The sequence below is a fragment of the Pan troglodytes genome, chromosome 10 (genome assembly GCF_028858775.2).
Source record: "Pan troglodytes isolate AG18354 chromosome 10, NHGRI_mPanTro3-v2.0_pri, whole genome shotgun sequence".
Lineage (NCBI taxonomy): Eukaryota > Metazoa > Chordata > Mammalia > Primates > Hominidae > Pan > Pan troglodytes.
The window spans coordinates 94596252-94622233 of NC_072408.2; the positions used below are offsets into that span (position 1 = coordinate 94596252).

Consider the following 25982-nt stretch of genomic DNA (forward strand, 5'->3'; position numbering starts at 1 on the left):
ACATATACACCATGGAAAACTATGCAGCTATAAAAAAATGCAATCATTTCCTTTGCAGGAACATGGGTGGAGCTGGAGGCCATTATCCTTAGCAAACTAATGCAGGAACAACAACAACAAAAAATACTGCATACTCTCACTTATAAGTGGGAGCAAAATAACGAGAACACATGGACACATAGAGGACAACAACAGATACACCCTGTTAGAGGGCGGAAGGTGGGAGGAGAGAGTGGATCAGGAAAAATAACTAATGGGTACTAGACTGAATACCTGGGTGATGAAATAATCTATACAACAAACTCCCATGACACAAGTTCATCTATGTAACAAACCTGCACATGTGCCTTTGAACCTAAAATAAAAGTTAAAAAATAAAAAGAACTGGACTGAAAATGAGGAAGATGTGGAAGCCAGAAGAAAACAAAAATTAAAAACCATCCAGTAAAGCAGTGAGGGAAATGAATGGGAGCTATGTGACAGTACTATAGTGTTGGTTGTAGCAGAAGGGACTGAGAGCCTGGGAGGAAAGGGTTCTGGTTAGGATTTCTAACTTAGTAGAGAGATGTAAGAAAAATCACAGTATAGAATAAACACAAATAGGGTAAGGAAAAATAAAGGCAATTAAAATTAAGAAAAATACAAATAAGGAATTAAATTCATGATACATTACCTGGTTCTGCAAGCAAATAATATTTACATAGCAACAAAATATTAACATAGCTTACTTATTTTCTTTTTATAATTTTGAGAATTTAAAACATATATAGAAGTACAAATATAACAAACACACATTGCTGCACCCCAAATTTTGCCATATCTATCTCCAAGTGTTCTATTGTATGAAAAAAATTTTATGGAAGAAATTGAAATACTCATTGATCCTTATATTGCCTTTCCTCATTTTGAGAAACTGCCACTACCATAAATCTATGTATCTTTTGAAAGTTTATAGTTTATATAAATATTTGTTTATAGATTTTTAAAACTGTTACATAAACATACTTATTCTTTACCAATGCAAGCTTTTCACCTTTAATGCTGTGTGTGTGCCTGTGTATGCATTTGAGTGAAAAGTCTTGCATTCTACAAGATGGCAGTCTGTGTAAATACCACTCTAAAAAAATAGGGCTTACGGGGAAAACAGACCTGGGAGAAACAACTGAAAATCCATACAACTTTATAATCAGAGCACCAACAAAATCAATAATTTTAATTTAAAAAATTAGCTCAATTAAAAATATTCCCAGTTATTACTTTACTTTAAAATAAAAAGTAGCTTGATAAAAGAGGATGCAAGAGAAGTTTGAGACTGCTGAGTTAGAGAGACAAGGGCAAAATGAAAAAAAATGAACAAAGATTAGAAAATACTGCACCGTCAGCTTTGCAAAGACAGAACAGGTGGCCAAATTAGGCCAAGAGAAGACCACAGAGAGGAAGAATATCAGAAAAAAGTACTACACTATATTGGTTTCTATGTAGTTGGCTCTGGCTGTATTAGTAGACTTTGAATCAGCCACTGTCAAATGCTGGCACAAAATGTCAACATGTTGGGGGAAGCAGCACTAATGAATTGCTGCAACATATTGTTTTCTTAGTCACCAGTTATATATGTGCTAATTGGCATGACAAGAAACATGAATTGCAGCTGAACATACTACATACAGTATTATTATGTCTGTATGTCATTTGCATAAAAACATCACACTGCAAAATAACCACCACTCACTTCACTTACCTTTTTTGCTCAACAATATGTTCTTGAGATTTATTCACAGTCATAGATATATAGCTAATTCATTCCTTTCAACTACTGAGTATTATCCATTCATCTGAATTGTTCTGACAGTCTCTATTTTAATATGTGAATTTAAACTTCTGCATTTATAATTATAAATATATTTCTAATTATTTACAATAATTTGGCCTTTATTACACTCTTTCTGATCCCTTTTTTTTTTATTTTCCTGGATGTACATGATTTTGTTTTAACGGTTTAGTAATATGTATATAGTTTCTATTATTTCATATTTGCTCCACTCTCTTCATGGTTTATAAATAATGTCTAAAATTAATCATTGCTCATCCCCTACCAGCAAAAGATAAGGAACCTTAACATAATGGAACTTTTCCTTAATCTCCTCTACACATTATTTCATTTTATTCTTATCTAGAATTTTCTATTCTAATCTAAATTTGTTCATATTACTACTGCATTTACTCTCACAGTAAGTAAATATTTAGGTTTGACATTTATTCTATTATTTTATTTGCAGGCTGTTGTTTTATGCTTTTTACCAAAATCATGTAGCTTTTTTTCAGGGATGGTCTATGGAAGTAAACTCCTACAGCCTTTGTATATCTTTATTTTACTGTCACTTCTGAATAATGATTTAATTGGGAATATAATTCTAGGTTGAGAGTCATTTTCCTTCAGCTCTTTGTTTTCATGTATGTATTTCTGTGGATGAGAAGACTTCTGTCAACTTAATCTTCCTTCCTTTATAAGTTACCTTCATATTTACTTATTTGTTTTAAGATTTTCTTATCATTGATGTTACACAATTTCTTTCACTGTGTGTAAATTTATTATTTATCCTATTCAGCTCTCAGTAAACATTTTCAATCTAGAGTTAAACATTTGTTTCTGGAAACAAGAAATTATTTCTTCAATTATTTATTTTCCCTCATCCTAAAAAGTACTTTTGAAAAATGCCTAGTAAGCATACATTTATCAGTCTCTTTTCTGATCTTAACTTCTCTTTCATATGTTGCATTTCTTTGTACTGTTTCTGTATGGTTTGCTTTGTTATACATTTAAATATACCATTTCTCTTTAAATGAGTGTAGTTTACCATTCATCTCTTATATTGGTCACCCTCTTGTCCTGTAAGCAAAGAGTATATTTTTTATTTCCCAGACTTATTTAATTTCCTTCACCCATCTGCAGACCCTTGTTTGGTAACTTTCTGTTTTTGTTGCAGGGACATTTTATCTCTTCAAGAACTACATACATATTAATTCTAATGTATTTTAAATATAGTTTCACCCTGCAACCTTTAATTATCATGTCTAGTTTCTATGCAGACTTTTGCATTATATATATATACACATACACATACATATATATGTGTGTATATATACACATACACATACATATATATGTGTGTATATATACACATACACATACATATATATGTGTGTGTATATATACACATACACATATATGTGTGTGTATATATACACATACACATACATATATGTGTGTATATATATATACACACACATATATGTATGTGTATGTGTACACATACACATACATATATGTGTGTATATGTACACATACACATACATATATGTGTGTGTATATATATATACACACACATACATATATATGTGCATGTATATATATATATATACCTTTCATTTTGTCAGCAAGCTTAACATATTTGAGGCTTTATCATGAAAGTGTTTTCTGGTATGCAATTTCCATTTGCCTGGGTCCATCTCTCCAGGTGGAACCAGTAATCATACATTGGTTGGTAATTCTGTGCCAGCATTGGCCAAGTTTCCCGTTCTAAATGGTTGCCTCTCTTTCTTCCTCAACTCTTGGGAGGTTGCGAGAACCTCCAGCCCTATTTCTTTTTTGACCAAGCTTTGAGTTTTTTTTCTCCTTATTCTTGAACTTAGTCTTTTCTTCTGATGGGCCATATGGTCACTTCTTATTTAAAATGGTGTTTTTTTCTCTTTTTCTGGCTTGTTGAGATGATTCTCTTGGTTTTATGCACACCTGTGCATTTTGAACTGATATGTGCTTGTGTATGTATGTATGAGTATAAACATCTTTTTATGCATTCACAAGAGAGAGAGGGAGGATTAAGTTTCTTTTCACTCTGCTATCTTAAGAAAAAACTATAGTTAATTGATTTCTAACTTTTAATTTAGAAACCCCAACTTCTGGCACTTTCTACAAATCTCATTATTCTTTCTTTTGTTCACTCATTCCCCACTTAAAAAAACAAAAGTCCTGAAGTTGAGAACATTGTTTACTGATGTCTACCCACCTTGTAAGAAAAAGTACTTAAACACACTTAGGTTCTCAAAAGCTATGCCAAATGAAGAAATATATAAATTAAATCACCATAAACAAATTATGGTTATAAAGAATAATGTAAATGTCATCCACCCTGGCATTATAAAAGTATAAATCCAGAGACTGGGAAGAAAGGAGAGTCAAACAATAAAGAAAATAGCAGATGCATTAGTATCCTCATCATATAAATCAAGGATCAAAGCTGCTGGCTACAGTTAAAGGAGAGGGAAAACCACAAGTATAGTCCTTCATGTTGACAATTAATCAACAGAGGAAAAATTTTATATCATGGTATAGTGGTGGCATTAGGAGGATAGGAGACATTTCCCAAGTCAGCTAAGTTGTCTTCTATAATAATAAGAAGTTAATATATAAAAATCAAGAAAGTAAATTATTAATAGAAATGGAGACAGCAACCTGAAGAAACAGTTCAAAGAAACTATTGCTTAGACTATAGCTCACAGTGCTTCAGGTGAATGCAACTAGTAATTGGAAGTAGTGAGACTATGGACTAACGCTTTTCATTGTAAGCCCTTCGAAATACTTGATTCATTTTTAATATGTGCATATTTTATTTTGATAAAAATAAAGCAATGTTGTTAGATATAAGGATGGAGCAGGAGAGATTGTGGAAGAAAAACAAAATGAAGAAATAAAAGGAAGAAAGAGTCTGGAGTATCTGGTTTTGTATTCCTTTTTGTTTTGATTTTCATGGTTGATATTCATTTAAAAACCTGAACATTTTTATTTGTGATATGCAGGGTTAAGCAGACTAATGATCATGAGGAAAACATCATCCAAGCAAGTATAGAAGTAAGCATAGTTTGCTCTTATAAGAAGGAGAGAAAATTCATGGAACGATTAAACAGTTAAAAAGCACAAAGAACACCATTATATTTTGTACATTAGTAGGCCAACAACAAAACAGTAATATTGATTCTTTCCCAACAGAAACCAAAGATCAATCTCTTGCCCTAGAATAAATAGATTTATTTCCAACAGAAAGTAAGAATTAATTCTTGCATACAACGTTTTCTTGACGGGTAAACTATCCTTTATTTTCCTCAAGTCTCATGATCAATGGCTATAAATTTACTAAACGGAGAGGCAGAAAAGTTTACTAAAAGCAGCTTTGAAGAGGAAGAGAGATAACAAGCCTGTGAAGACTGCTCCTCTGACTCCCATACATCACACTAGAGAAGGAAACGTTGTGGTGACAACAGTCAACTAGAAGATCAACACTAAGGCCTAGTGATTCATCATCATCATCAATCCATTGGAAAAGTCTGTTCTGGAACTCTCTGGCTGTATTTGTTCTGATTCATCTAAATACCGAGGTGGTAGGTATTCACTGTAATCATCTTCAAAATTGATTTCATTATTGAAAGCTTTAGCAGTACCGTGAATATTTAATGACACTAGAGAAAAAAATAGGCTTTAAAATATATCTCAAAATTGCCAATGAAAATGCTTAGATGGCAAACAACAGTTTCTAAGGTGAAAAGTGTTATTGAATAAATGCAGAGACAGCTGTTTTCGGAAAATGACATTTTCGCCATTCCCGAGTGAGACATGTTCTTACACATCACAATATTAATAGTCACGTTGTGTTACTTGATTTAGTGCAACATAATACAGTGTGACTAATGCAGGCCGATGGTACAGATTCATTTAAGAGGAAAATCCATCACCTAGGAAATGTGGAACAAAGATTCACTTTTCTGAAAACAAAGGTTAAATAAATCAAAGTTTTCTGAAGAAGGAAAAGTCATGCAAAAGAGAGTTTTATTCCAAAACTCATTTCAATCACCTTTGCAGTGATCCCTGGATACATTAGAGAAGGGAATAGGCATCAAACATGAAAGCCTTTAAGCTGTTTGAACTAAGCTGTACTTAGTGCTTCTACAATATTTTCCTCTGTAGTACCGATCTTCTAAAGCAATAGCTCCTTCATCAATCTTACCATGCATTGCCCAGATGACTGCTACACAGGCCCAGCTGACAAAGTGTAGTGTCCTTTCTCCATCAGCATCTCTAAAAATATACTTAGGCTATTGAGGAGATAACACAAAACCACTTTTAAAGTCCACCTTTTACGGCCTACTAAAGAGATAGAAATATGGAGGGAAAAAGGGTCACTACAAGCCTATGGTTGCTTTTTGGTTATGTTTATTTATCTGTATTCTTTCCTTGTCAAGAATATATATGCATCCTTTTCTATCTAATAATATGCATTGGACAGGTAACAAGATACAAAAATTGGACCTCTCAATAAATATTTTGAAACAGGAAGGATTTTTATTTTACTTCTCAGGAAGCTGCATTAAGAAATATAAGAGGAAAATGTCCTGCATGGGTATTTGGACTTTACTATCAGCACCAAAGTCGTTATATTCTAACAAAATGAGGTAATTTTAATATCGTCACTTCAGGTATTGCTCAATGAATGTCTTCTTTATTTCCTTTATCTCAACCCTGCAATATTGCCAATTAACTCAGAGAATATTTTAAGTCCAAATGCTAATTGTTAGAAGCTTTAAAAAATGTTTCCTAATTAGACTATATGCCCTTAAGCTTATTTTTCACAATTATTGAGCATTTACTTTTTTGCTCATTACTTTATATACATTATGCTATTTGACACAGCAAGACTGAAAGATGTGTACTATTATTTCAATTTTTCATATGAAGAGGTCTGGTAGAGTTGGTATTTTAGTACAAATTTGTCTGGCTTCAAAAATACACTTTTGCATCACCTACAATAGAGTGCTTCCAACATTAGAAATATTCAATAAATAGTCATAGACTTTAAAAGTTGAAAGCGACTAAGGTCTTCATTTACTTCAATGTCCAAACAAGCTACAAAACATCTATATAACATTTTGACAACTGGTGATCCAGGCACAGTGGAGGATTTCATTGTCAGAATCTTATTTATTCAAGGTTATCTGTACTACTGGTGGGCAATTCTAACCAATAGAAAGTTCTTCAAACTAAACAGAAATAAGCCTCCCCAGACAATGTCTAATGACATTTGCATGTTAAGTTCAATGCAGTCACTGAGAGTAAACTAATTTATTTCTTTATATATATATATATATATTTATATATTTATTTTTGAGAAGGAGTCTCACTCTGTCACCCAGGCTAGAGTGCAGTGGCACGATCTCAGCTCACTGCAACCTCCACCTCCCGGGTTCAAGTGATTCTCCTGCCTCAGCGTCCCAGGTAGCTGGAATTACAGGTGCACACCACCACGACTGGCTAATTTTTGTATTTTTAATAGAAATGGGGTTTCGCCATGTTGGCCAGGCTCATCTCGATCTCCTGACCTCAAGTGATCTGCCTGCCTCGGCCTCCCAAAGTGCTGGGATTACAGGCGAGAACCACCGCACCCAGCCAGATAGTAAATTAATTTAAACAAGCACTGCCTGTGCTAGATAGATTGTTACACTGGCAGCTTCTAATGAACCACAGCTCCCAGTATTCACATTCTTGTATAGTCTCCTCTCACACAAAATCTCAGCTTGGTCATGTTACTTGATTTAGACAAAGGATTAGTGGCAAGCGTGATGCAATTGGAGGGTTAGCAAATTGAAGCTTATTCTCTTGGAAGCCAGGGGCCATGGTGTAAAGAACCTGAGCTCGTCACTGAATGAAGAGAGGTCATGTAGCAAGACACCCTGGAGGATAAGAGGTAGTCTTGGACACTGCAGCCTTAGCCAAACTCCCAGCTGATTGCAGCCTTATGAGCGATCACAGCTGTATCATGAGAAATAATTTGTTTTCATTTGTCACTACTAAGTTTGGAGATGGTTTGTTACATAGCAATAGATAATTGGTACACTGCCTTTAAAGGCTCTCACATCTATTAAAGGAGAGATATCTGCAAGTAACTAAAACACACATACATGAAAGAACAAAAACATATATATTATGACAATAAAATTAGCTTTGCCTTTATCAAGGCATCTATCCCAACTTCCGTCATGAGATTTTCAGATCTTTTGACTCCCTTAGATGGTGTACCCAGAGTGTGTTATTGTATCAGTTGCATATATAAGTGGTTCATTTAATAAAATGATCTTGTTAAAGAGAATGTTGATGATAATAATAGTATCTATCACTTATTGAATGCTTATTAGGTACCAGGCGGATTTATTTAAATTCCTTTAATAGCTTCCTATCCATGTACTATTATTTTGTCTAGATTTTAGTTCCGAAAACTGGGGCACAGAGTTATTTTGTGAGTTTGCACAAGATTATATAGCTATGATTGGCAACCACAAATTCAAACCTAGGTACATCTGGCACTGAAATTTGTATCTTTATCCAATATATTCTCCACAGATCCACCTCAGGTAGTACTTTGAGGATACACAGTGAAGTAACCTCAAAACATATACATAAGTAAAATGAATTGTCCTCTGTGAGTTAAAATATGAAATCAATACCTAACATATGATATAAAAAGTAAGCAAAGATATATTAAGGAGACAAGATGAATTTCAGGCTTGAGCAAAATATGGTTGACAATTAATGTCATTAAATACACCTAAGGACAGAGTGGAAGCGATTTAAAGAACAGACATATTTAGAAACTGAAAAAGAGGTGTCAAAGAAAAGCAGTGGCAGAGGTAATTTAGAAACTATTCCAGGGGAAGGTATCCTGACAGCTCTATGTTCAATTGATGTTGTAGGTATTTTTCCATGGGGAGATTGATTCATAAGGTGAAACAGAATGATTCAAATATTGATTTGATCCATTCAGCTAATTTTCTTTGTTCTTCAGACACCGTTCTGATTATAATTTGACTTTTCACGACCCATGCAGATCTGTAATTTGGTGTCCCAGTTTCTGTACTTCAGTCTAATTAAATCTAAAACACTAAGATAACCTTGGCTGACTCCATCAAGGTGATATTGTGCTGTGGTCTCTGGGTATTCAGCTAGTCTTGCCATAGAAATTTGACCTCTTTAAATGTCAAATTTGTCTTTAAATTAAAAGGTATTAGTCTAGTCAGTGCTTGTCTCATCTATACCCACATTTGAGGAAATCTCTAGCCACTGCCCCTATTGAATGAGCAGGGAACTACATACCCCTAGCCTTATTCCTTGCTGAATGAAATGAGGTTGCACAAATCACCTACATATAATAAAGTATGATATAGAGAGGAAGTGTCTGGGCTCCAACAGCTAGCTACCTCTGGGATTCAAATACGAGCTCTGCACAAAGTAGTTGTGAATTTTTTTTTCACTTTATTGCCATTTGCAGATACTGTGCTGTTTTGTTCTGGTTTTACAAATTGAACGTTTGTGGCGAACCTGCATCAAGCAAGTCCATTGGCATGATCTTCCCAGAAGTATGTGCTCACTTCATGTTTCTGAGTTACATATTGGTAATCCTCATAATATTTAAAATGTTTTTATCATTATTATATTTGTTATGGTGATCTGTGATCAGTGGTCTTTTTTCATTTATGAATCATTTATCACATACTGTTTTCTCTTTTTTTAACTTTTATTTGAGGTTCAGGTATACATGTGCAGGTTTGTCATAGAAATTGCCTGTCGCATGGTTTTGGTGTACAGATCATTTCATCATTCAGATAATAAGCATAGTATCAGATAAGTAGTTTTTCAGTCTTCAACCCCCTCCCACCCTCCAACTTTAAGTAGACACTGGTGTCTGTTATTCCTTTCTTTGTGTCTATACATTCTCATTGTTTAGCTCCTACTTATAAATGAGGACAGGCAGTATTTGGTTTTCTGATCCTGTGTTAGTTTGCCTAGGATAATTGCCTCCAGCTCCATCCATGTTGCAGAAAGGGACATGATTTCATTATTTTTTAGGGCTGCGTAATATACCATGGTGTATATGTACCACAATTATTTTTTCCAGCCTACCATTAACTGGCATTTATGGCCTTTGCTGTTGTGAAGGGTGCTGAATGAACATGCATAGTCATGTGTCTTTATGGTAGAATGATTTATATTCCTTTAGGTGTATACCCAATAATGGGATTGCTGGGTAGAGTATTAATTGTTTTAAGTTCTTTGAGAAATCACCACAGTAATCTTGTGTGATCAGTGACTGAACTAATGACCGAGCTAATTTACATGCCCACAACGACTGAACTAAATTACATTCTCGCCAGCAGTGTATAAGCACTCCCTTTTTTGCTGCAACCTCACCAGCATCTGTTGTTTTTGACTTTTTTAATAATAGCCACTCTGACTGGTGTGAGATTGTATCTCATTGGGATTTTGATTTCCATTTCTTTAATAATTAGTGATATAGAGCATTTTTTCATACATGTTGGCCATGTATATGTCTTTTGAAAACTGTCTGTTCTTCTCCTTTGCCCACGTTTTCATGGAGTTGTTTTTTTTTCACTTATTAATTTAAGTTCCTTATAGATCCTGTATATTAGACCTTTGTTGGATGCATTCACTTGCAAACATTTTCTCCCATACTGTAGGGTGTCTGTTTACTGTGTTGATGATTTCTTTTACTGTGCAGAATTTGTTAGTCCCATTTATCAATTTTTTGTTTTGTTGCAATTGTTTTTGGAGTCTTCATCATGAAATCTTTGCCAGGGCCTATGCCCAGAATGGTATTTCCTAGGTTATCTTACCAGTTTTTATAGTTCAAGGTTTTATATTTAAGTCTTACATCCATCTTGAATTGATTTTTGTACATGGTATAAGGAAGAGGTCCAGTTTCAATCTTCCGCATATTGCTAGCCAGTTATCCTAGCACCATATATTGAATAGGGAATTTTTCCCCATTGCTTGTTTTTGTTGACTTTGTCAAAGATCAGATGGTGGTAGATGTGTGGCTTTATTTCTGGACTCTTTATTCTTTTCTATTTTTCTATATGTCTGTTTGTGTACCAGTACCATGCTGTTTTGGTTACTGTAGCCTTATAATACAATTTGAAGTCAGGAACGTGATACCTCCAGCTTTGTTCTTTTTGCTTAGGATTGCCTTGTCTATCTGGGCTCTTTTTGGCTCCATATGATTTTTAAGCAGTTTTATCTAATTCTGTGAAGAATGTCATTGGCAGTGCAATAGGAATAGCATTGAATCTATAAATTGCTTTGGACAGTATGGCCATTTTAACAATATTGTTTCTTCCAATCCATGAGCATGAAATGTTTTTTCATTTGTCATCTCTGATTTCTGTGAGCAGTGTTTTGTAATTTGTTATAGAGATCTTTCACCTCCCTGGTTAGCTGTATTCCTAGGTATTTCATCTTTCTGTGACTTATTTTAAATGGGATTGCATTATTGATTTGGCTCTCAGCTTGGAACTCATTGGTGTATAGGAATGCTACTGATTTTTGTACATTGGCTTTGTATCCTGAAACTTTGCTGAAGTTGTAAGTCATCAGATTCTCCAAGGTTGAAATGAAATTTAAAAATGTTAAAGGGAGCTAGAAAGAAGAGGCAGATCATCTACAAAGGTAACCCCATCGGGCTAACAGTGGACCTTTCAGCAGAAACCCTAAAAGGTGGGGGGTCTATATTCAGCATTCTTAAACAAAAGAAATTTCAGCCAAAATTTTCATATCCAGTTGTGAATTTTTTATTTTATTTATTTATTTATTTTGAGACAGTCTCACTCTGTTACCCAAGCTGAAGTGCAGTGGTATGATCTCAGCTCACTCCTGACCTCAAGTGATCTGCCCACCTCAGCCTTCCAAAGTGTGGGATTACAGGTATCAGCCACTGCTGCCAGCCCCAGTTGTGAATTTCTACAAGTCACTAAACCATGCCCTAGTTTTCATGTCTACAAAACAGAAGTAATAACAGAATGCCTAGCACAAAGAACTGTAAACTTTAAATGAGTCAATACACATAAAACATTTAGAATAGTGCATGGCAGGTACTAAGCACTCAATGTTAGTAGTGATTATGGTGATGATGATGATGACGTTGATAATGATGGTATCTGGTTCATCTTGCTCAAAAAGATGAACTGAGCTGTAAAGAATATGTCTTTTATCATTTACAAAAGAGACATAGAAAAGATCCACCAGTTTCTGATCTGAACTGTCAAGATTACTGTTTCATGAGTAGAATGAGAAAGCAGACAAAGGTGGTCAAGGAGATGAAAATAAATCACACAAATAGAGACAAGCAAAACTGAAAGAAACCATGAAACTCCTGAAGCATGAATAAAGTATCCTTCATTCCAGATTTTCAGTTTTTGGTTAGTTCTAGTGCTTCTGAGGTAAAACTTAATTTGTTTCTTGTTATTAGATGATTATGAAATTGCCACTTGTGTCCTTACTGTACACAATGCCCTTCTCCCCACAGCCATTTAGCTGGCTTTCTCATTCCTGCATCTGCAAAATGTACTTTTTGAAATGTGTATCACTGAATTTTTTTTAGCTACTCCAGTCTTTTCCATCTTGTTCTGCTTCTCTTGGCATTCATCATTTGAATCTGCCAAATCAGTAATGTGAACAGTGTTATAATTGGAAATATAAAATGATCTGAAATCCATAGGAAATCAGATTGAAGTGAATATAGGAAATACAATCACCTCCCAGACACAGAATGGATTTTTAAGGGCTCAGTAAGATATGCCCCAACCCCCACCAGGACCTAAACCAGAAGCATTTAATTACTTAGGGTTATCATTTCATTAACACAAATTCTTGACATTCATATCCAACAGCTGATCCTCAGCTTTCTGTTTATTTCTCTCTTTTTGTTGGCTCCTGTCTGTTCTCTGCATCTCCGTCTTATCTCCTTTGTTTTTGTTTTTCCTTAGCTTCCGTCAAAGCTATCACTTCTAAAGCACTGAATTTTAAGCTCCCTCCTCAAATCTCTAAGGAGTCTGTGCACACTTTCTGAAAAAAAAAATAAACTGTATATCATACAGCTTAGACTCTAATGGTTAAAATTTTATTAATGGGAGCAGATTGACGGTATATTGGCACTTTAATTAAAGAGGGTTATGGAATGGCATTTTAAATAGCAACGCCATTTTCTAAATTGACATAGCTCCATTATAAGGAAAAATTATTAAATTGAACCTCAAGTCAAACAGTTTCTCTTCCAGTAAGATAGGACATTTTAGTGTAAATTTTTAATCTGCTAACAAAATATTCACTACAAAATAAAAGGATTTTCCCTATTTTATTATTTTTGCCTCGAATCGTAATACTAGAGAGGCTCTAAAATTATTTCCAGATACTTCAAAAAATAAATTCTAAGTGCTGCATGACTAGAAGGAAGCAGAAATACATTTCTGGACAAATCTAGTGGAATAGCTACAAACTACATGTTTCTAAAAATAGTTGTTTCCATTTCTTTTGACAGATACATCATACCTTTCCTATGATCTCTCTTGCATCTTAGAAAGGAGCCTCGGGTCATTGAATCTTAGCACTAGAGAAAATTGCTTGAGATTTACCTAGAGTCAAACAATTTGGTCTGGTAAAGTTAGACCCACAATGCTGGCCTTTAGTTAACAATCTGAGGCATTTTTCAACCATACCTTGCATTATTTGCAAATCAGCTCCAATATCTTATACTACTCATACAAAGTTCTTGACTCAAAAATCTTAGGATGTGGAAGTTTCATTACGATTTTGGCAAGGACATTATGCTATTTTTAAGATAATGAAAAAATCCTCTCCTTTGTCATTTTTAAGATTGGTGTCCTAAAACAAATCTAGGAACATACTTTTTTACAGAAAACTTTTGAATTTTGGGTTTATTGAAAAAAATAATTTTGTTTTGCTTGGTTTTCAAATTATAAAACAATTCAAATATGTATACAATAGTAGAGAATAACATAATACATATATGTTTACTAAATATCCAGCTGTATTAAATTTTAAGACTTCAGTATCTGTACTTCAGCTTATTTTTAAGACAAAACGCAGAGGTGAACCTTCTGTGTATTACTCTGATCCATTTCTCTCTTTCTCTGAAGTAGCTACTATCATACTTCTCTCATTTATCATTTTCATGAATATTTTATTTGTTTACTGAATGTTCATGTATCTACAGGAAATATATAGTGCTTATATGGTAATAAATATAATAATCTAAACATAAGAATGTTGAAACTTTCTTGCAACTTGTTTTATCTTGTTGGTAAGTGTAGCTCTAGTTCATTTGTATAAATAACTGTCATTTCCCATTTTACAAACATGTTGCTGTTTATTTCTTCTACTATTGATAAACATTCTGACTGTCCTCAATTTTTCTTACAAATGACTCTATAATGAATGTTTTTATCACACCTCCTTCTGCATTTGTGTGGATTTCTCTGTGGTATGTACTTAGTAAAATAATATTTAGGTTATTTGGGGTGTTTTCTCTTCAAAATGGCTATAACAATTTTAGACTCTAGGTATACTTAGAGTCCATCAGAATGTACAGAAATTCTCATTTGTCTACATCTTCAACTACACATGCTATTCCCAGGTTTGTAATTATTTGTGCAACTAACATATATATATATAATAGTTTGTTTATTTTAATTTTGATTTCCCTGATTACAATAGAGGGAGAATTACTGCATTAGTTTCTCTATTATAATAACTTACCATGAACTTAGTGTCTTAAAACAACAATGCAACTTTGTTCCCTCACACTTATAGAGGTCAAAAGTCTAAAATGGGTTAGCTAGGCTGCATTCCTTCTGGAAACCAGGACAACTTTGCCTTTTCAGCTTCTAGAGTTTGCCTGCATCCCTTGGCTCACAACCCCTTCTCCACATTCCTCCAACCTCTGGCTTTCATCATCACATACCCAACTACTTTCTTATCCTCTGCATCCCTCTTATATGGGGGCCTAGTGATTATATTGTACCCACTCAGATGATCCCAGGTCATCTTCCCATTTCATTATTCACTTTTATAGAGTCCCTTCTACCATGTAAGATAGCAGTTACAGGTTCCAGGAATTGGACGCAAACAGCTTTGGAGGGGGCCTTTATTTAGCCTACCAGAAATAGAGATTGACAATTTGGAATTTCCTCTAAAATACTTCATATTTATATCAATATACCTATTCTTCGCCTAAGTTGTCTTTTGCCTAGGTGATTTGTGACAGATTTTGTTTTTGAGGGAAAATTTTATGAATAGTGTCAATTATAGACACTAAAAATGTCTTCTAGTCTGCGGTATGTGTTTTTACTTTTGGTTTTGTGCAATTTTAAAATTTTTACTGTTTTTAATTTTTATTCTTTGTGGGTACATAGTAGATGCGTATGTTTATTGGGTAGATGAGATATTTTGGTATAACCATGCAATGCATAATAATCACAACCTAGAAAATTTGATATTCATCCCCTCAAACATTTTTCCTTGTGTTAAAAACAATCTCATTGTACTTGTTTAGTTATTTTAAAATGTAGAATTAAATTATTATTAAATATAGTCACATCTTTGTGCTATGAAATACTAGGTCTTATTTATTCTTTCTATTTTATTTTTGTACTTATTAACCATCCACACCTCCCCCACCTCCCCTGTACTCCCCTTCCCTGCCTCTGGTAATCATCCTTCTACTCTCACTCTTCATGAATTCAACTGTTTTCTATACTCATAGAGATACCACCTTAATGGTCCTGGATAAGATCCAGAAGAATTCTTTGGATTACCAGACAGTGACACTTGTTATTTTATCTTACTTTCTCCCAAACAGAGTCTCTCTCTCTGTGTGCTAAGCCACCTGGAACTGAGGATGTGGTGATGCAAACACCCCTGAGGCTACCACGACTGGCACTGTGCTAGGTCAGACCTGAAGCTAGCACAACAGTAAGCCTTGTCCAAGGCCCTTCCCTTCAGGGCGGCAAGCTCCCCCAGACCCTGGGAGTGTCCAGAGATGCTGTCTGGGACCCAGAGACTGCAGTAAAAAACATGAACAATTTACCTGATGTTCTATTCTAGTGTGGCTAACCTGGCACTCAAACCACAATACAAAGTCCTTTCTGCTCTTCCCTCCACTTCCCATAGGCAGAAAAGCCTCTTCCTGTGGCCCCCACCACCTCCAGTCCACAGTGAATTCTACCAGACCACCACCAACGTTCACATAAAGCCCGCGGACTCTTCCATCAGATTTTGGTGAATGCTGCCAAATCTGGGACTGACCCTTCAGGGCACTGGGCTGCTCTTTGGCCCAGGGAAGGTCTGGAAATTTACCTAAGAGACCGGGCCTGGACTCAGGAACCCCAAAAGCCTGCTAATTTCTCTACCCTACTGTGGTCAAGCTGGTACCAAAGGTGCAAGAAAAAGTCCCCTTTACTTTTCCTTCCACTTTTCTCCAACAGAAAGAGTCTTTGACCATACCCAGCACAACTGGGATTGTGCTGGGTCACCCTAAACCCAGCAGATGTAAGAGCCCAAGGCCCACAGTGTACTCCCTGGGAATTGCTGCTGGTTTTTCAGGGCCAAAGCGCTCTTCAGTCAGCAGGTGATGACTCCTGTTAGAACTGGTTCCTTCCCTTCAAGGCAGTGGGCCAGGATGTATGTAGAAATGTGTAGTCTGGAAGCTAGGGCCTCACCAATCTGCCTGGTGCCCTATACTACTGTGGCTGAGCTGATATCCAAGATGTAAGACAAAGTTCTCTTTACTCTTTGCTCTCCTCTTTTTAAGCAGTGGGAAGGAGTCACTTTCATTTCTGTGAGCTGCACTGCCTTGGGTTGTGGGAGGGATGGTACAAGCACTCCCTTAGCTATCCCCAGCTGGTAACTCCCTAGGTCACATGCCACCCTAGTCAACTGGCTCTGAGCCCAGCCCAACACTAGGAGTTGCCTAGGAATTGCAGGTTTTGTGTCCTACACTGGCTTTCAAGTTTACTTTGGACCCCAGAGCTCTTTAGCCCATAGTGGCAAGGCTTGCCAAGAAATCAAGTTCTGACTGCTGGGACTGGCAATTCCTCTCTGACTAGAGCTCGTCTTACTGCTCCCTCCATGTGTGGATGCTGACTGAGCCCAGGACAGCATTATTCTCCTCTGTGACCAGGGAAGCACTGAGTTCAATATAAAGACCCCCAGAAGCTGGGCCCTGCCTCCCCAAAATGCACAGATTCTCTTTCTGTGCTGCACAGCTGCTGCCAGGGTATGGGGGAGGGGTGGCATCAGTAATTCAAAACTGTCTCTCCTGCCCTCCTCAATGCCTCTTTTAAGGATATGAAGTTAAAACAAGTTAAAACAAGATGCTGTGGTTGCTCACTTGGTTTTTGGCTCTAGTGATAGTGTCTCTCTTTGTACAGATAGTTGTTAAAATTTGATGTTCCAGTTGGGTAGATAAATGGTGTAGGCTTCTATTCTGCCACCTTGCTTTGCCCTCCCCCACAGTTTTTAATTTTATTCACTACCCCCTAGTTATTAATTTTATAGTCACCTTCTCCTTAAGAGTATGTTCCTTTCTTATTTTTAAAAATTAGTCACACCCCTTTAAAGGTTTTAATGTTCTAGTTTCACATTTGTATTCATCCATTCTCATGCTGCTAATAAAGGCATACCCAAGACTGGGTAATTTATGAAGAAAAGGAGGTTTAATGGACTTAGTTCCACTTGGCTGGGGAGGCCTCACAGTCATGGCAGAAGGTGAAGGAGGAGCAAAGCCTTACATGGTGACAGGCAAGAGAGCATGTGCAGGAGAACTCTCCTTTATAAAACCATCAGCTCTTGTAAGACTTATTTACTATCACGAGAACAACATGGGAAAGACCCACCCTTATGATTCAATTACCTCCCACCAGGTCCCTCCCATGACACGTGAGAATTATAGGAGTTACAATTCAAGATGAGATTTAGGTGGGGACACAGCCAAACCATATCAACATTTAAGTCTTTACTGTTCCTAAATTAAGTTTTCTGTATAATATGAATGAGAGTAATTTTTTTCCATTTGAATAAATTGTTCCAGCATTATTTATGGAATAATCCAGTCTTACACAGATAACAATGCTGCTTGATTTACATATATTCATAAAATTCCATACTGTTCCCAATGGTCTATTTGTCTTTTCCTGCATTGAGAATACACTATCTTAATCATTGCAGCTTTAAACTAATTCTTGACCTACAGTAGAACAACTCCTTCCACCTCATTATTCAAAATTGTGTTGACTCTTCTTGGTTCTTTCTTCACTCTTTCATATAAAGTTAGATGTCAGCTTCCTGGTTCCTTAAAAATTCCTGTTGGATTTTATTTTATTTATTTATTTATTTATTTATTTTTGAGACAGAGTCTTGCTCTGTCACCAGGCTGAAGTGCAGTGGTGTGATCTCAGCTCACTGCAACCTCCGCCTCCCAGGTTCAAGCAATTCCCCTGCCTCAGCCTCCCAAGTAGCTGGGATTACAGGCACACACCACCACACCTGGCTAATTTTTGTATTTTAGTAGAGACAGGGTTTCACCATGTCGGCCAAGATGGTCTCGATCTCCTGACCTCGTGATCCACCCGCCTCGGCCTCCCAAAGTGCTGCGATTACAGGCGTGAGCCACAGTGCCCAGCCTCTGTTGGAATTTTAATTGGGATTGCACTGAATTTATAGATAATTTTGAGGAAGTATCAACATCACTCTATTATTGTAACTTAATTCATGAACACTCTCTCTACATATACATACACACACTGGTTGTTTTTTTCTTTTTATATTTTCAATGTTTTATAATTTTCTCCAGAATGGTTTTGCTGCTTTTTGTTTGTTTGTTTGTTTGAGACAGAGTCTCAAACCGCTCTGTCGCCCAGGTTGGAGTGCAGTGGTGTGATCTCTGCTCACTGCAGGCTTCACCTCCCGGGTTGACGCAATTCTCCTGCCTCAGCCTCCCAAGTAGCTGGCACTACAGGCGCCTGCCACCATGCCCGGCTAATTTTTTGTATTTTCAGTAGAGATGGGGTTTCACCGTATTAGCCAGGATAGTCTCAATCTCCTGACCTCATGATCCACCCGCCTCGGCCTCCCAAAGTGCTGGGATTACAGGCTGCCCCTCTTTAATTAAAAATAAGAGGTAACATTGTTTTTGTTCCATTGAGACTGGAATTTTTGTTTTCTGTTTACTTTTTCTTATTATTATTGGTGCCTAAAAAACCCTTTTAATAGTTTGTCCATAGATGCTATTTTAAGTTCTACATAGATAAGCATGTCTTCAAATAGGCATATTGTTATTGTTTTCTTTCCAATTCTTACCTCTCATATCTTTTCTTGACTCTACTAAGGACTTCATAGTTTTTAACTGTAAGCACAATCTCATCATCTTCCTGACTCTAAGGAAACCTCTAAAATTTAATAATTGATTGTGATGTTTGCTTTTTTTGATTGGTATTGTTTGCCAAGTTCCCTTTTTCTTTTTTATTTATTTTTTGTTCTTTTTTTATTTTCTAGTTCCCTTTTTCTTTCTTTTTTTTTTTTTCAGAAAACTAACTTTAAGATTTATTTTTCTAACTTTTTTTCAAGAGGGAAAACAACACACTCCTTGGGGAAAGGTGAGGGGTTGAAAAGACAGGCCCTGGGTAAAAATTCTTACGCCAGCACCTGGAGTTAACAGGCCTGCCTAGGAGAGAACACAGGCACTGCCACACCACCACAGGGAACAGCTGCTGCCTGGGGTCAGCAGACCAGTTCACACGCCACACAAGGTTGCTATAGATCCAAGTCATAAAAATCTTCCAGCTCCTCATGAAACAAGTCGCACTCATCTTCAGAGTCTGTTAGTTCATCGTCCCCAACTGCAGCCAAAAGCATAAGCAACAACTCACCCAGCTCAAAGGTGACAGCCTCTTCATCGTTGTCAAAGGGGCTGCTGTTCTCTTTCCTCAATGAGTTCCCAGAAGTGGTTCCTTCATTGGGCCGGGTATCTGCTTGATGTTCCCACTTTCTGTCTCTGTGGCTCCTCTCTACGACCATCAGGGTACACATGCTTATAAAAACTGTTCCCTCCAAACGGACAGCTCCCATGTCCTTCATCAAAATACCTGCATGCCTTGTTGCTCATTGCCTCCTTGTATTTCAGAATGAGTTTCTGCTTCTCTTCTTTCTCCTCCACACAGTACTCACTTGGAATGACAAAGTTAGATGTGATCCGACATTCTGGGCAGGACTTTATGATCTTGCTCTCAAACTGCGTAGCACTCCTCCACTTGCGAATGCACTTAAGACAGTAGGTGTGGTTGCAGTTGAAGAGGATCCCGAAGCGGTGCTCTCTGGGGTTGGCTTTCTCATAGATCATCTCCATGCAGCTCTCACACACCATTTCCTCACTGCACTGCACAGCAAATGAGAGCTCCATGTCTTTCTCATGGGCCTCAAAGCACGATTTTATATGCTGTGATCTCTGGGCAGCATCCATCAGATGCAGGACCTGCAGCCACACATGTCACACGAATCTCCGTATACACACAAGTTCTCCCGATATCGGCACTCTCCCACTGCAGCATAGGGGCACAGCTGCTTCTTTGTTTCCACGGCAGTTTGCTCTTTCTCTGATTCTTCCTTGGTCACTGAGCCCTGCAGGGGTGCTTCAGTGCAGGAAGGCGCAGTGCGGCCACAGTAGGGTTGCCCAGGAACAAACTCAACAGCATTCACCCAGCCCTCTGAACCTGCTCCTACAGTTACAAAGTTTGAATTTCTTGACTCAGCTTCACCCGTATTCATTTCAACAAGTGGTCCGACTATCCATGAGAGACTTGAGGAAGCAGCAAGGGACGACTTTGTAGTTAGCTCTACAGCAGTTGCTTCTTTCTGTTTCAATGGCTTGCTATGTTCATATCTGCAGCAGTCTCCATAAATACAGTACCCTCGCTGCAAACTCTTGTACACTACATTATACGGACTGTCAGAGAGGTCATGCAACTTGCAACAGTTATCTCCTTCCTTATAAACCCCATGCATAAAATACCTGCAGGTGACCTGTTTAGTCCAGCTGCCGCCGCTGCCATCGCTGCCGCGGCCCCCTCGCCTGCCCCCTGGGGACAGAATGGTGACGGTGGGGATCCTGGTAGGGGAGGCCGCTGCTGCCGCCGCCGCTGCCGCCGCCGCTGCCGCCGCCGCTGCCGCCGCCGCTGCCGCCGCCGCTGCCGCCGCCGCTGCCGCCGCCGCTGCCGCCGCCGCTGCCGCCGCCGCTGCCGCCGCCGCTGCCGCCACTCCCGCCCCTGATGTTGTGGCTGTTGGTCTGAGAGCTGCAGCCTCCGCCATTACTGTTTATCCCACACAGAAAAGGCCCCGGAACTTCCGGGACCACATAGTTCCGGTCCAGCTGTTGGGAGAGGACTGAGAGGCCCGGCGAAGGGAGGGGTAGGACACTGAGGCACCCGCTCAGTCCCTGCCTGCTCCACGTCTAGTTCCCCTTTGCTAAATGCAAGTTTGCTAAAGGTTTTTATCCTGTATGGTAAACTTCATCAAATGCGTTTTCTGCATCCATCAAGATGTTTATTTCCTAATCTTCTTCAACCTATTAATGTAACATCTTTAATTATAACCCATCCATAAATTCCTAAGATAAACACCTACATAGTATGATCTATGTAGTATATTTCCTTTGAAAACTGCTGAATTCATTTGCCAATATTTTCTACAGAAATCATAGGAGAATTTAGTCTATAGTATTTTTTTCTGATCTGTATTTTATATGAAGATCACATTTGTCTACATTCTCTATTTTTAAAATATTTTTATATAAGATCAGGATTATCTGTTCTTAGAATGACTGGTAGAAAATATTTTGTAACACAGGTTCGTATTAAGATAGCTAGGAAGGATAGATGGATGATAGGCTTGAGCAGAGGGATTTTGATTAATAATTCATTTCTTCAATGTTTGATGATTTATTGACATTTCATGTATTCTTGAATCAATTTTTGTAATATTTTTCTACAAAATATCAATTTTACCTAGGTTTTCAAATGTTCGTACTATTCTCATTCTTTTTTAACCTGTACTATATCTGTAATTATATCCCTCTTCTTTGTGCTTCACAGTTTTATACCTCAATCTTTTTAATGGCTTATTAAAAATTTTTTGTTTAGTTTTCCTTTTTATAGACTGCTTTTATAGAACAGTTTTTGTTCCTGTTTAACCCTATATTTCTGTTTTTTTTGTTTTGTTAATCTCTACTCTCACTTTTATTGTTTCCTTTAAGCTACTTTCCTTAGGCTTATTCTATTGCTTTTCCCCAGCTTCTTAAATTGCATGTGTAACATATATCTTCACTCTTTCGTGTCCTTTCTTTGCTGGAACTCATACATTTTGGCATATAGCAATTACCTTTCAGTTCTAAATACTTTTAAATTTTCATTGAGATGTAAACAAAAAGCTACTAAGAAGTGCAGTTTGTCCCCAAACATATAGTTTTGTTTGTTGTAAAATCGCATTTCATCAATAAATCCTGATTTCACTTTTTTTCTGATGAGAGTATGTGGACAGTTATTTAAACGTGTTTTACAAACTAATATGTAGTCAATTTTTGTAACTGTTGCATAGTACTTGGGAAAAATATTTTTTACATGTGTTAGGTATATGTTCTAATAACTAACTGATATGGTTAGGCTTTGTGCCCCTACCCAAATCTCATCTTGAATTGTAATCCCATAATCCCCATAATACCCATGCGCGTGTCAAGGGAGAGACCAGGTGGAGGTAACTGAATCATGGGAGGCAGTTTCCCCCATGCTGTTCTCATGATATGAGTTCTCACAGATCTGATGGTTTTATAAGGGGCTCTTACCCTTTCGCATGGCACTTCTCCTTCCTGCTTCTTTGTGAAGAAGGTGCCTTGCTTCCTCTTTGCCTTCCATGGCGATTGTAAGTTTCCTGAGGCCTCCCCAGCCATGCTGAACTGTGAGTCAATTAAACCTCTTTCCTTTATAAATTACACAGTCTCAAGCAATTCTTTATAGCATATGAAAACAGACTAAAACACTAACTCATAGTTGTATTTTGCTAATTTGGCAACTAAACTATTCTAGTCTTGCAACAGCTTTTCTTTCTTGTTTCATCAAATGGTTTTTGATAAATTTGTACTAAAACCTCTCCTTTTTCTTCTTTTAATTTTACATCTTTTCTGAGTGGCTACTGAGAATTTTATAAATTTTTATAACAAGGTATCTAATAATATTAAATATCTCTTTCTCCTAAATATCATAAAGGTTTTAGTAAACTTTACCCAATCAAATACAACCATTATTTTATGGTTTAAGTTTTATTTTTACTCTTTTTAAGCATAAAATGGTGTATTGTTGTTCATTTAAATTTAAGTAACATACTTCATCATTTTGGGTGATTGTGTTATTACTTTATTACATACCTTGCCTCTGAGTTTTCTTTTCCCATGCTGATGCTAAAATAATCCTTAAACATTCTGTGAAGATCTAGAGATGGTATACTCTTTTAATATTTACAAGTCTGAAAAGTAACTTTATTTCACCTTCACTCTCAAATAATAATTTAGCTGGGCATATTATTAAGGGGTGATCGCCATTTTTCCTAAACATATTGACTATATATCTTCACTCTTTTTTCAGTCTTATACTGTCCCCGCTGAGAAATTTGATAAATTTTTTACTCCTATATAGGTAATCTGTCACTTTGCTCTCATAGCTTTTAAAATTCTAGAAGGTTACCTTTCCTTTCCCCCACGTGTCTACCATCAACTATAAAAATCAACTATAAAGGGAATTTTGATGGAGGGAAACAGACTACAAGATTCAAACTTTTATACTTGTATTTAATAATAAGATCCAACCTGAGTCAAAACATCCCAATTTACTTAATAAATAATTATGGAGTATTATATTTGCCAGACAAGCAGCTAGGTATAGGATATACTATGTCTGACATGGTTTATCAAGATACATGGAGGCAGAGGCATAGGCACACAGCAATTACACTTTATGGTCCTGAATGGCAAGGTTAGCATACACCATTCGTTTCTTTAATATTGTTTTGTTGAATAATTCTTATCTTCAATTTAAACATTTTTGACTTATTTATATTATGTGATAAAGTTTACCATGAAAGCTCTGACTTAATTTGGCCTAAGAAAAAATTGATGTATGTATGAATAAATCCAAGAGTCCCTGTAACTTATTTATTTATTTTGCAGCTTTATTAAGGTATAATTGACAAATACTATTATAAATATCTATGATATACAACATGATGTTTTGATATGTGTATACACTTTGAAATGATTACCATAATCTTGCTAAACTAACATATCCATCACCTCACATAGTTATCTTTGTTTGTGTGTGTGTGTGTGTGTGTGTGTGTATGTGGTGAAAACATTTAAGATACACTCTTAGTAAACTTCAAGTGTCTAATGCACTATTATTAACTATAGTCACCATATTGTACATTAGATCTCTAGAATTTATTCATCCTATCTAACTAATCTTAACTAATTTTGAAACAAAATGTCCCCATTTCTTCAACTCCCTTGCCGCTGACAACCAACATTCCACTCTGCTTCTATGCTTCCCCACATGTAAGTAAGATCATGCAGTATTTGCCTTTCTTGCCTGGCTTGTTTTACTTAGCATTATGTCCTCTAGAATCACCCACCTTGTCACAAATGTCGGGATTTTTTTCTCTTTTAAGGTTGAATATTATTCCATTATTCATATGTATCACCTTTTCTTTATCTACTTGTTAATGAACACTTACGTCGTTTCCATATCTTGGCTATTCTTAATAGTGCTGCCATAAACATGGGAGTACAGATATCTCTTTGATGTACAGATTTTATTCCCTTCTGGTATATATACAGTAGTGAAATTGCTGGATTATAGATATGGTAGTTCTATTTTTAACATTTTTTTAGAAACCTCCATACTATTTTCTATAATAGCTATAAAAATTAACATTCCTAACAACAATGTACAAGGATTTCTATTTTTTTATATTCTGACCACATATGCTTTTGTCTGTCTTTTTGATAATAGTAATTCTAGCAGATGTGAGGTAAAATCTCATTATGGTTTTTTATTTTCATTTCCCTTATGATTAGTGATATTGAATGTTTTTTCATATACCTGTTGGCCATTTGTATGTCTTCTTTTGAGAAATGTCCAATCAGATTCTTTCTCCAGTTTTTAATTAGATTATTTTTTCTTCTTATTGAGTTGATTGAGTTTCTTATATACTTACTTATTAACCTGTCATCAGATTACAGTTTACAACATGGTTCTTCTTAAATTCTGTAGGTTGTTTCTTTATTCTCTCAATTGCTTCCTTTGTTGTCCAGAAGCTTTTTAGTTTGAGGCAATCTCATTTGTTTATTTTTGCTTTTGTTGTCTGTGCTTTGGGGATTATATTTAAAAATTATGGCACAGACCAATGTCAAGAGGCTTTTTCTTATATTTAAGTCTTTAATCAAATAGCATGGTGCTGACATTTAAAACACACACACATATAAACCAACTAAACAGATTAGAGACCCCAGAAATAAATCCATCTATGTATGATCGATTGATTTTCATTAAAAATGTCAAGAACACACAACAGGGAAAGGACAGTCTCTTCAATAAACTGTGTTGGGAAAACTGGATATCCACATGCAGAAGAATAAAATTGGACCTTTATCTCAAACTACACACAAAAATCAACACAAAATGGATTAAAAACTTAAACATAAGATGTGAAATGTAAGATTCAAAAACTACTAGAGGAAAGTATGCAGCCCGGATCTACTGGGGCAAGCATGGATCCTAAATTCACTAGAATCTGAGGCCTTGGGGGCTGGCCTGGTACCAGGGTTCACTGGGGCAGGTCTGGTGCTGGAGTCCACAGCAAAGTTAGGTGCTCACTTTAATCTTCTTTTCCCACACAAAGGGTATCTCTCTCTGTCTCCATCCTATACTGCCTGGGCTTAGGGGAGAGGTGACACACATAATGTGATACTATCTTT

At 36.5% G+C, this 25982-nt stretch overlaps 1 pseudogene; it reads right to left on the reverse strand.

The window, feature by feature from the left end:
* Positions 1-10895: 10895 nt before the first annotated feature.
* LOC452110 (E3 ubiquitin-protein ligase makorin-1-like) lies at positions 10896-21139 on the reverse strand (annotated as a pseudogene).
* Between the last annotated feature and the right edge of the window lie 4843 nt (positions 21140-25982).